The 12,400-nt window shown below is 48.0% G+C and overlaps 1 long non-coding RNA gene across 2 annotated transcripts; it reads right to left on the reverse strand.

The window, feature by feature from the left end:
• Positions 1 to 578: 578 nt before the first annotated feature.
• LOC145546793 (uncharacterized) lies at positions 579 to 12,199 on the reverse strand. 2 transcript variants are annotated; one of them, XR_014083276.1, is made up of 4 exons: positions 11,966 to 12,199; positions 7,330 to 7,439; positions 6,478 to 6,627; positions 579 to 907 (listed from the first exon to the last, which is right to left on the reverse strand). It is a non-coding gene; the product is annotated as an uncharacterized LOC145546793 (long non-coding RNA). The 2 variants fall into 2 exon arrangements; XR_014083275.1 differs by having other exon boundaries at positions 11,921 to 12,199.
• Positions 12,200 to 12,400: the final 201 nt, after the last annotated feature.

Raw genomic sequence — 12,400 nt, forward strand, 5'->3', positions numbered from 1 at the left:
AAATCTATAATAGATATACAAAAAAACCTTATTAAGCATCTTTTCCAACCATAATGCTAGGAGACTAGAAATCAACTCTAAGAAATAAGCTGCAAACAAAACAAAAACATGTGTTGTCTAAATAATGTACTATTAAACAACCAATGGATCACTGAAGAAATCAAAGAAGAAACCAAAATTACCCAAGGACAAATGAAAGCGCAATTATTCAAAATTTAGGGGATGCAGTAAAAGCAGTTCTAGAGGGAAGAGGGAATTTTATTGCCATACCTCAGGAAACAAGAAAAATCTCAAATAAACAACCAAACTTTACATCTGAAGGAATTAGAAAACAAACAAAGCTCAATGTGAGAAGGAAAGAAATCATAAGGATTGGGAGCAGACATAAGACCAAAAATTACAAAAATCAATAAACTTAAAAGAGCTGGTTCTTTGAAAAGCTAAACAAAACTGATAGATCTTTAGCCAGACTCATCAAGAATAAAAGAGAGAGGCCCAAATCAGTAAAATCAGAAAGAGAAAGAGAGAAGTTACAACTGACACCCCGGGAATACAAAGGATCATAAGAGACAACTATGACCAATTAGCAGTTTAATGAAATTAAATCAGCAATAAAAAAAGGAAAAAACTGCACAAAGTCTAGCACCCCGACTCTGTGGGCTTTATTTACCCTGTGCTCCCCCGGCGCTGAAGGCCCAGCGAACGTTCACCACGGTCCTGAGCTCAGATGCACGCGGTCCTGGAGTAGAACACTGCCTTCACCTTGGCTTATGGTTATCCTCCCCAAGCACTGCCAGCATCCTTAGCTGAGAAGGCCGGTGGTATGTTATTGATTGCTATTATTAATTGTGGTAACATACATGTACAACGTGGGTCTTCCCAGGTGGCTCAGTGGTAAAGACTCGGCCTGCCAAAGGAGACGCAGAAAACACGGATTCGATATTTGGGTCGGGAAGACCGACCTGGAGGAGGAAGTGGCAAGCCGCCCCGGTGTTCTTGCTGAGATCATCCCATGGACAGAGGAGCCTGGTGGGCTACAGTCCGTGACGTCGCAAGGAAGTGGACACGGATGAAGGGGCTGAACGCACACATGTACGGTGTTCCGCCTTACCCATTTTTCGGGCATCCAGTTCTGTGCCATTCACATCGCACATCACCTGCATTGTTGCACAACCCTCACTGCCCTCTGTCTCCACAACTCTCATCTTACACAACAGAAACTCTGTATTCATTCAGTGACAACTCCTCAGTCTCCTCTCCCCAGCACCCCCTGGAAATCACCCTTCCTTCTGTCTCTATGCATCTGACTAGTCTAGGGACCCCAGACGAGTGGAATCATACATTATTTGTCTTTTCGTGTCTGCCTTATTATCACACGTAGCATCCTGTCTTCAAGGTTCATCCACACGGGAGCGGGTGTCCACATTTCCTTCCTTTTTGAGGGTTTCGGTCTGACCATCCCTCGCTGGGCCCTGACTAGGCGGACGTGTCCCAAGATCACAGCCCCAATTCCTGCTGCCCGCAGTGAGTCATCAACCTGGGGGCAGATCTAGAGCTATGCAGGGAAGTCCCTGTGTGGTCCACTTTGAAAGAGTTGCCTCCAACTGGTGAAAATAAAAAGATCCCGAGGACTTAAAGAGAGAAATGTTTCTCATCTGAAAAACTCACCTATAAAAGGCTCTTCATGAAATGAAGTTATTTCGATGCACATAAAAGGTGAGAGTATAAGGAAGCACTTTCTGAAGTGCCATAGTGACCCTGGACTTCAGAGTGACCTTTGAGATGGTCCTTTATTACATCCAGGGTTTCTCTGATAGCTCAGTTGGTAAAGAATCCGCCCGCAATGCAGGAGACCCTGGTTTGATTCCTGGGTTGGGAAGATCCCCTGGAGAAGGGCTAGGCTACCCACTCCAGTAGTCTTGGGCTTCTCTTGTGGCTCAGCTGGTAAAGAATCTGCCTGCAATGAAGGAAACCTCGGCTCGATCCTTGGGTTGGGAAGATCCCTTGGAGAAGGGAAAGGCTACCCACTCCAGTAGTCTTGGGCTTCTCTTGTGGCTCAGCTGGTAAAGAATCTGCCTGCAATGAAGGAAACCTGGGCTCGATCCTTGGGTTGGGAAGATCCCTTGGAGAAGGGAAAGGCTACCCACTCCAGTATTCTGGTCTGGAGAATTCCATGGACTGTATAGTCCCTGGGGTTGCAAAGAGTCGGCCACGACTGAGCGCTGTTCACTTTCACTTTTGTTACATCCTCGGGGCGGGTGTTCACAGGTGAAACCTGGGCATCCCTAGTTCTTCTAATCTGGACACAGCCCATCACAAGAGGTGGCAGGGACAGGATGGGACCTAGAGGCTGTGGCCAGGGTGTTCCCACTTGGTCACCTGATGGCCTCGTCGTGGGTCAGTGGCCGGGGCATCTGCCCTGATTTTCAGCCATTGCTCGGTTTTGGCTGTAGATCTGGCTGTCAGCAGTGGAAAAGGAGTTCCCTTTGGGACTTCTGGTATCTCTGATCAGTGAGGAGCTCTGCACGGCGGGGCCTCAGAGATTAAGCCTGGCAGCCGGTGAGGTGGGTTGAGGGACTAAGGCAGCCCTTAGGATGTTGTTACCTGCAAGGCCAAGGGATTTCCCTGTAAACAGCCTGACATTTCCAGCAAAGGTAAGTGAGGGGAGGCTGACCTGGCTTCTGAAGCTGTCCTCTTTGTTTTTCTTAAACTTTTAATTTTGTATCGGGGTACAGACGATTTGACAAGGCTGTGGTGCTGGTTTAGTCACTAGGTTGTGTCTGACTCTGGGACCCCATGGACTGTAGTCCACCAGGCTCCTCTGTCCTGTACTTATTCACAAATTTAAAAAGGCTGTTAATTAGCAAGTTGTGATAGTTGCGGGTGAACAGCAAAGGGACTCAGCCATACGCACACGCGTCTCCACTTCCCCCCGAGCTCCCCTCCCATCCAGGCTGCCACATAACAGTGAGCGGAGTTCCCTGTGTATACAGTAGGTCCTTGGTGGTTATCCATTTTATTTTTTCATTTTTCTTTCATATATGTTTTATTTATTTTGTATCGGGATATAACCCATTGACAATGTTGGGGTAGTTTCAGGTGAACAGCGAAGGGACTTAGCCTTACATACACATGTATCCATTCTCTCCCAAACTCTCCTCCCATCCGGGCCGCCACATAACATTGAGCAGAGTTCCCTGTGCTACGCAGTAGGTCCTTGCTGGTTATCCATTTTAAATACAGCAGTGTGTACATGTCCATCCCAAACTCCCTAACCATCCCTTCCCCCATCCTTCTCCCCCCACCCCCCCACCCCTGGTAACCTTAAGTTCTAAAAGTCTGTGAGTCGCTTTCTGTTCTGTAAATAAGTTCATTTGTATCATCTCTTTAAGATCCCACATATAAGGGATATCATACAATATTTCTCCTTCTCTCTCTGCTTATTTCACTCAGTATGACAATCTCTAGGGCCGTCCACATTCTGCAGCTGTCCTCTTGACACATGGCTCTGACACACGTGACACAGAATTACATCATGGTAATTCTGCCACGTGGACACATTCCTCCACTCTCTGATGGTGATGGAGGAGGAGAATCCAACCCCTACCCCCACCTCGAAACGAAGCTAATGATCTTATAGGAATGACAGATGTGAAAAATGGTGCAGTGTTGGCAGAATCGATGGGTTTGATGGTCAGGGAAACCAAAAAGGCCTGAATCCTGCCCACAACCCATCTTCTTCCCTGGGGGGCTCTGAGGGAGACAGACACCCTAGGAAGAAGCACTGCTTCCTTGTTAGCTGGACAGGGGTCCTGAAAATTCAGCCTGAGAATCCAGAAAACCGGGTGCCACAGAAAACCCCTTAGTGCTCATTTCACCCACCTCACCCCACCTCTCCACTGCCAAGGCTCAGCCACAGGACACATCACTGTGGCTGCTTGGAGGGCAGAAGAAACAAGACAAAGATGTCCACTTTTACCACTTATATTCAACCTTGCGCATAGAGCAAAAAAGAAAGAAAAATATAATGTGCAAAGAGTTGTTAAGGAAAAAAAGAGAGCCTATTGTGACTTTCATGGGATTGCACTGAATCTGTAAATCAGTTTGGAGAGAACTGACATCCCTTAATATAGAGTCTTCTGATTCATGCATATATATCTTTCTTTTTATTTAAATTTACACAGCGATATTTTATAGTTTTCAGTGTATAGGTCTTGTATTATAAATCTTGTCAGATTTATACCTAAGTCATTTATACAGTTGATGCTATTGTAAGTGGTATTTGCTTTTTAAATTTCAATTTTTGATTATTGATTGCTAGTATGTGGAAATACAATTGGCTTTTTACATTGACCTTATGTCCTGCAACCTTGCTAAAGTTACTTACTAGTTTTAGTAGTTCTATAGATTTCATAGAATTTTCTATAGATAATCATGTTATCTGCAAACTTCTGCTTAACTTCTTCCTTTCTAATCTGGATCCTTTTGTTTCTTTTTCTTGCCTCAGTGCATTGGCTAGAACTTCCTGTACAACATAGAACAGAGGAGGTAAGAATGGAATTCTTGCTTTGTTCTGAATCTGATGTGAAAGCATTCTTTCACCATTAAGTATGATGTTAACAGTAGGCTTTTTTTCTAGAGGCCTTTTATCAAGTCAAAGAGATTCTTTTTTATTTCTACTTCATTGAAAATTTTTGTCAGAATTGAACAGTGGATTTTATCAAATGCATTTTCTGTATCTATTGAGATGATCATATGTCTTTTATTTTTTACTCTGTTAATATAATTGTATTAATTGGTTTTCAAATGTTAAATCAACAATTAGTTGCTAGAATAAATCCCACTCGATCATTATCATATATATAAATATATATATATATATATAAATAATTGGAGTTGATGCCTAAACTTTTGTTAAAAATTCTTACATCTATATTGATGAGTGATATTTATAGTTTTCCTTTATATTATATATCTTTTTTGGATTTTGTTATCTGAGTAATGTTAGCCTCATAGAACAAATTGGATGTATTCCACTCTCTTCGATTTTTTGGGGAAGAGTTGGTATACAATTGGCATTATTTTTCCTTAAATATTTGCTGGTGCTCACTAGGCAAGTCATTTGGACCTGGATTTTTCTTTATTTCCCATAAAGACATTATGGGACATTATTTCCCATAAATGACATTATCATTCAGAACTTTCTCATAAAGAGAACTCCAGATCCAAATGGGTTTCTGGTGTTCTTGTTGTGACTTTCCTCCCTCTTTTCTGCCTTCTTTTAGATTCGTTGAATGTTTCCGTTTTATCCCTTTTGTTGGTTTATGAGCCATAACTCTTTGTTGTGCCCCCAGGAGTCTCTGTTTCCCCCAGTCCTGTGAGGTTTACTACATCTTTAACCTGTAGTTGATGAGCTCTACAATAGTATAAGAGCCTTGAAAAACACCTCCCCCCCAATTTTTATATTTACTCATATAGTTAACATTTCTAACGCCGTTCATATTTCCCCCACCTCTCCTCTCTTTTCAGGGAGTTTCATGACACATACATTAAGGTGCCTGGGCTTGTTCTTCAGTTTATTGATGCTCAATTTCAATTTTTTCTCAGGCTCCTTTGCATGGTTCATTTTGAGTGTTCCAATTGCTGTGTCTTCAAGTTCACTAATCTTCCTCCAAAGTGTATAATACTGTATTCATCCCATCCAGGATATTCTCATTTCAGACATTATAATTTTCACCTCTACTTTGATTTGGGTCTTTTCCATACCCCTATTTAACATGTTGTCTTTTTTTTTTTTAAGCTTCTTAAACATATACAGTTTTAATAATGATTGAAAAATTCTTGACCACTAATTATATCACCTGGGTCACTTCTGGATTAGTTTCAATTGATTTTTCTCCTCACCACAGCTCACATTTCTCTTTTTTGCATACTTGGTAATTTTTGATTGGATGCTGGACATTGTGAAATTTATTTCATTGCGTACTGGGTATTTTGTATTTCTGTGAGTTTCCTGAGCTTAGTTCTGGGATCTGGAAGTGATCTTATTTATCTGGGTCTTGCTTCTAAGCTTTATTAGATAAGAGTGGCATTTTGTTAGGATTAATTTCCCCCTACTACTGAGGTAAGACCCTTCTGAGTTTATTATCTAATGCTAAGTGAATAATGAGGTTTTCCACTTTGGTTGATAGGAACCAGCACTAGTTTATGGCCTGGAGTCCTGAGGACTTTGTCTCTAAACCTTTCATGTTGCTTTTTCTCCAGACATGGGATTTCCTCACATGGATGTGCGGATCAGTACTTAGTACCAGAGAGAGACCCTTGGCAGAGCCCAGAATTCTCGCTGTGCACCTCTGTCCTCTCTGACACTTCGCCTTACGAACGCAGAAAGACTACTGGGCCCCACCTGGAGGCTCCTTTCTGGTGCTGTGATCCGTTAATGTTCCCCGGGCAGGCTGGGGCGGTTGTAGGACTCACCTCATTTGTTCCTTGAACCTCAGGGGTCACTGTCACTTGCTGTTTGCCATCAACTGTCTTGAAAACTGACTGGATTTTTAGTTGTTTTAGAAAGAAGGTAAATCTGGTAGCTACTAATCCATCTTCCTGGAAACAGACGAGGTCAGCTTCCTTGGAAATAAAAAAGAATCCGTGGGCCAGTGTCATGCATTTCTACAATTTGTAGAGGAAAAGAACTCTGAAACAACCAAGAATCAGAGGGATCGACTAATTTTTTTGCAAAAGGCATTATGGCAGCAATTTCATAGGAATACAGTGACCCATCCAAAAGGACAACAGTGATCCTCAAATTTATGAATTCATTCGTAAGTAACAACTAAAAGCCATGACCAATTCAAGGCAATGCTGATGCTCACTGAAGAAAATCTGGCCCTCCCCCAGACTTCAAGACTCCCCGCTCTCTTGACAGGCTTTGATGCAGTGGGAAGTTGCATGAGAGCTGCACATCTCAACAGGGACCTAGGGTTCTCTGTAGACTTTCCCCATGCTTTCAGCTGGGAATACCTCATATGGGTAACCTTTTCTAACTAAGTCATTTTCCTTGCATGTGAAGGAAATCTAAGGAATTCTGTGTTGAAGAAAAACTTCCATTTTTAGATCCACAGACCCTTCTAGAGGATGTTGCCCAGAGGTTTGGGAACTTAGTCCATAGCTCTGGCATCAGTGACCAAGATACAGGTTGAAAGAGTTTTACTTTAAAGATGAGTGGTTTTGTCTTCCCCTCTAGCCCTCTGCCCTCTCCTACCAATCCAATCAGGTGTTAGTGCCAGGAAATAAACAGGAGTCACTATCGGACAGCATTAATAAACTTACAAATAGCAACGGGTCGCCATCACATAGGCCCCCATGGTCCTGTTTCCCGTTATCAGGTAGCTAAGCTGAGTGTACTCTGACGGTTCTATTTGTTCTTGACAGAAGTTTAGCTGTAAGACAAAATAAACAGCTTTGATTAAGAATCCAGTTGGAAATTCAATTGACTTTTGGAAAGAAGAGCTCTATCTGCTCAGGCAAGTTGCTCTTGTGCCCTGATCGACATTAAATTATGAGCAGAGCTGGGGTCTTTTCTCATTCCAAACTCCTGAATCCAATAGCTTTGGCACAAAGTACTCCTTTATAGGGCTTCCCTGGTGGCTTAGCGGTAAAGAATCCGCTTGCCAATGCAGGAGATGTAGGTTTGATCCCTGGGTCGGGAAGATCCCCTGGAGAAGAAAATGGCAACCTACTCCAGGATTCTTGCCTGGGAAATCCCATGGACAGAGGAGGCTGGTGGGCTACAGGCCATGGGGCTGCAAAATAGTCGGACACGACTGAGCGACTAAACAACTCCTGTATAGGCAAGAAGAGCCACTGCAAAGAGAAATGGGTTTGAGAGAAGCCCGAGGAACATTCTGATTTTATATCCAAGAGATAGTAGATGGACACCATCATGAAAAGGCTGATCTCTACAACAAAAATCAGACTAAGAAGCTTCTTTGGGGCAGAATTTTAATTTCTGTGTATTCGCAGGTTCCGATTTCAGGCCCAGTGCACTTTGAGACGGAGAAGGCAATGGCACCCCATTCCAGTACTCTTGCCTGGAAAATCCCATGGACGGAGGAGCCTGGTAGGCTGCAGTCCATGGGATCTCGAAGAGTCGGACACGACTGAGCGACTTCACTTTCACTTTTCACTTTCATGCATTGCAGAAGGAAATGGCAACCCACTCCAGTGTGCTTGCCTGGAGAGTCCCAGGGACGGCAGAGCCTGGTGGGCTGCTGTCTATGGGGTCGCAGAGTCGGACATGACTGAAGCGACTTAGCAGCAGCAGCAGTAGCACTTTGAGAGAGCTGGCTTTAACATGGATGAATGAAAAGTGAAATCTCACCTTCGTGGGAGACATTCCACTGGGAAACGTGTGCAGAGAGGGCATCAGGGACACCCAGAGGCACTTAGGGACTCATGTGGGTGAACAGCCACGACCCACGGTTTGCACCTTTGCGCGTCAGGCACCTGTGAAGCCAGAATCTGAAATGGACCACTAAGACCTTCCAGGACCACTGGGACCCACGTTACAGCTAGATTCCCAGGATGCAACTTTGAATAATTGATTCTCAGGGCCTGTGGCTGAAAACGTGAAGATAAAACGTTTACCACAGTTTGACTGTGGTTATTTTTCTTATCCAGTGAACATCTATTGCACAAGCTGACCTATCTCGCATATCTTTTTGAGCTGTAATGCTCTGAGAAAGATTTAGCTCTGGGCAGTCGAGCTCATTTGTTTTGGAGTACAAACAGCTAACAGAGAAGAGCCTCAGAGCTTGCGACAGACTCATTTTAGCTCTTCAATTATTGCCATATACTGAGTGCAAGGCTCCTTATGTGCAATAAATGAGAAGTAGGTCAGGTATAGGGAACTCAGGCTGCTGCGCTCAGTCTAATAAGTGAGGATAACAATACCAGCTTTACACATAACGTCTCATTTAATCCTCAGCAAATCTGGACGAATATGTCATTCTTCCCCTTTTAAAAAAATCATTTCCCCTTTTTAAGTAGATGATACAACTGGAGCTCAGAGAGGTTAAGTGACTTGCCTGAAGTCACACAGCTAGGATGGAATTCTAGCCTAGAATTCCATGTGTCCACATGATCTTAACCAATAAACTCTACTTGCTGGATTGAGTCACTTTCTTCCCGTTTTTAGGTCTGAATTCCCTTCTGTATTGAGGGTGGAATTGAACAGGGCCATTTTCAGCCCCCAAACACTGCTGCTTTGAGTCCCGCCGGGGCCGGCTTTGCTGCATGTCAAGGCCATGGAAGGGCCCGCCTCCGCCCAGAACACGGATCCCACAGCCAGCAACACACTTGGTGAGAAGAGGGCCCGTGGCTGGAGCAGTCGGACCCACTGCCCATCAGGAGGAAGTGTGATGGGTGCGCCGTGCTAACGAGGGACTGGCGTGCAGACGCACCCAGGAAGTAGGACACGCGAGTACATGCTCGTGGACGGTGACAACCGGTGCCACCATCTGCGACACTGACCACTTGGCTTGAATGTCTCAGAGATGATGTTTATTCCTGTTTCCAGAATGACTCAAGATGAAGAAAGCCGCAGCTGGAGACAGGAGTCAGGGGTCAGGGGGCGGGTCGGCTGCCCGAAGCCCCAAGGGGAGACGAGGAGCTGGTCTGAGTGCAGCTCGGAGCGACTGCTGCTACTTGATCAGAGAGGACGTTGGCTCTCATGGGCCCCGGGCAGGAGGGCTGGTGGCAGAGGTCCGGGCTGCGCTGCAAGTAGAAACTTGCAATTATAGCAGTTTCATTTCCCTACACTGGGGCACATCTTTGTTCCCTAAAACGCAGAGCACGAAAGCAATCTGAAAGCAAAACAGCCCAGGACTTGAGAGTTCTAAGTGCTCCTGAAAACGCCGGCTGGTGACAGCCAAGCTGTTCCGTCGCTCCTTCTGTCAGCTGCAGCCAGTGAATCAAAACTTGGCACTGCGGCCCTTCCTGCTCCTCCCGCACCCCCCACCACCCCCCGGGCCAGCTGGAGGGCTCTGGGTGGGCAGATTAGCAAGGGGTGGGGCTGGAGGGGAGCCGGTGGGGTGTGAGTCGTGGATCTGGCGGCTCTTACCTGCAGGCACAGGAACCTGTAGCCTGGATGGGTGTGTGTGTGTGTGTGTGTGTGTGTAGCCTGGACAGGTGTATGTGCATGCATATGTGTGTGTGTGAGGCCTGCACCCTCCTGCGCCAGGATGAGTCAGGCAGAAGCAGGAGCCAAGTATCTTTCAGCCTGAGGCCTGTCCCTCCTTAGGGACTGAGCAGATGAAAATATGGCAGGTCAGTGCCCAGGTAGGGGACGCGGGGGGCAGGCACGGGGGCTCACCTGCTTGAGCCAGGCTGCCACAGCTCGTGGGTCTCTCGTCTCTCCCCGGGAAGCCACGGGTGAGACTCCCAGTGATGTGCAGGCATGGCCTAGGGCACACCTGTTCTGTGAGGCGTGCAGCCTCTGCCTGTTTCTAACTTGGGCCGGAGGACACGACCAGCTCCAGTTGGAAAGTCTCAGGAGGACAGCTTTGTACCCAGGCCTCTCTGCGTCCGGCCTGTGCCCCCCCTCCCCGTCACCTGCTGCGGGCCACAGACGGCTAGCCCCGAGCGAGCACTGTGCAGGGATGCTGAGAACCCGGGGGCCACCGGGCGGGGTGGGGACCGCTGGGCCAGCCGCTGCAGTGATGCCTGTGGGGGGCTCCGGCCGGCTTGCGCAGAGAGCCAAGAGCCAGGCCCTGGGCTGAAGGACGATGTGCAGCCCTGCTGTGATCAGCTGGCTCCACGCTCCTCAACAGCAGCCCTGCCCCCACCCCCGTGTCCTCCCCTGCTGGGGTCTGGCTTCGGAGGGAGCCCCCCGGTTTGCTTCTGGAAAGTCATCCTGGGTGGCTTCTGCCCACAGTTCCTGACTCTGTCATCCTGGCACGGTCAGGGGCTGTGGACAGACAAGGCTGACACGACCTCTGCCCGTCCTGAGCTGAAAATTGGGGGTGCGGGGGGGAGAAGGCATGGAACAGACCAGACAAACGAACAACCCACCCATTCGACGAATACTTGTAACTGTGATGTGGGCCTCAAAATGGCAGTGGGGCGGGACACAGATGAATCTGAGCAGGGCAGGCAGCCTGGGGTGGGGTGGGGGGCGCCGGTGGGGGGAGCAGAAGGATTCAAGCTGAGACCTGCAGGGTGAGTGGAGGGCCCTGCAGAAGAGATGAGTGTGGAAAAGCCCTGAGCAGGGAGGGAGGCCCGCCGACCGTTTGAGGAAGAGAAAGTGCAGAAGGGCCTGCAGAGGAAGGTGGTGAAGCAAGAGGGGGCGGCAGGGGTGGGCGGGCCCGGATGTGTGACCCGCGGGCCACGGTAAGGATTCCCTTCTCGGACCTTCGTGATGGCGGCCGTGGCTGTGAAAACTACCCAAAAGAGGAAAAGAGGATGAGCTCGACCCGCTGCACCCAAGGCTCCAGCCTGCCCCCCACCCCGCCTGCACAGACTCTCTGCAGCTGGTGATCCAGGGCCACAAACAATGTGGAGAATCTCCGGCCGGGGCTGTGGGATGGTTGGGATTCTATTTATAAGCACAGAGGGAGGGGCTAAACAATGGAGCGACTGCCGCCTCGGTGGGTCTGTGGCCGACCTCCTGGGGGACTCTGGAAAGCCTCAAAGCCAGACCCCCCACCCCCACCCCCCGGAAGAGACGGCACAGGAAGGAGGGGATTAGCCGGCCAGAGGGCGTGGGGCCAGCTGCTTCCTCCAGGGTCTGATCACCTTCCTCCGAAAGCGGCTGGCAAGTCCCCATCTGCGGATGGCGTGTGCCAACATGGGCTCAACAGACTCGGCCCCTGCCCCCACCCCGCCTCCCCGGGGGCTGCGGCTTAGACAGACGATCACGTACAAGGTTGGAGCCAGTAAGTGACTACACGACAGGCAGAGCGTTTACCGGGGTCCACATCCAATGTCGTTCCGTGGGGTGGACGCGACAGGCGTGTGAGGGGCTTGGCAGGGTCCTTGGCACAATCGGGCAGGTATTTCTTCTAGGTCCTTGGCATAATTGGGCAGGTATTTCTTCTAGGTCCTTGGAACAATCAGGCAGGTATTTATTCTAAAAGCAGTGACCAGCTTGAGGGAGAACGATTGTGAGAGCCAGTGATGGTGGCCTGGCCTAGCTGAGGGCAGGGGGCTGCGGTGGGGGTCAGGCAGGAAGCACCGCCCAGGGTTCCTTTCTAGCTCCACCGCTACCCACGCTTGGGACTCAGCAAACTGCTTCCTCACTTGGCCTCATTCTCATCTGAAAGACCTAAGTTACACTTGAAAATGTCCGAGAAGCACTCAGGACAGACAGTGCCTGGCAGCTGGTAATCACTGAATGAATTCT

This window comes from Giraffa tippelskirchi, chromosome 4 (assembly GCF_054371585.1).
Source record: "Giraffa tippelskirchi isolate mGirTip1 chromosome 4, T2T-mGirTip1v1.2.pri, whole genome shotgun sequence".
Lineage (NCBI taxonomy): Eukaryota > Metazoa > Chordata > Mammalia > Artiodactyla > Giraffidae > Giraffa > Giraffa tippelskirchi.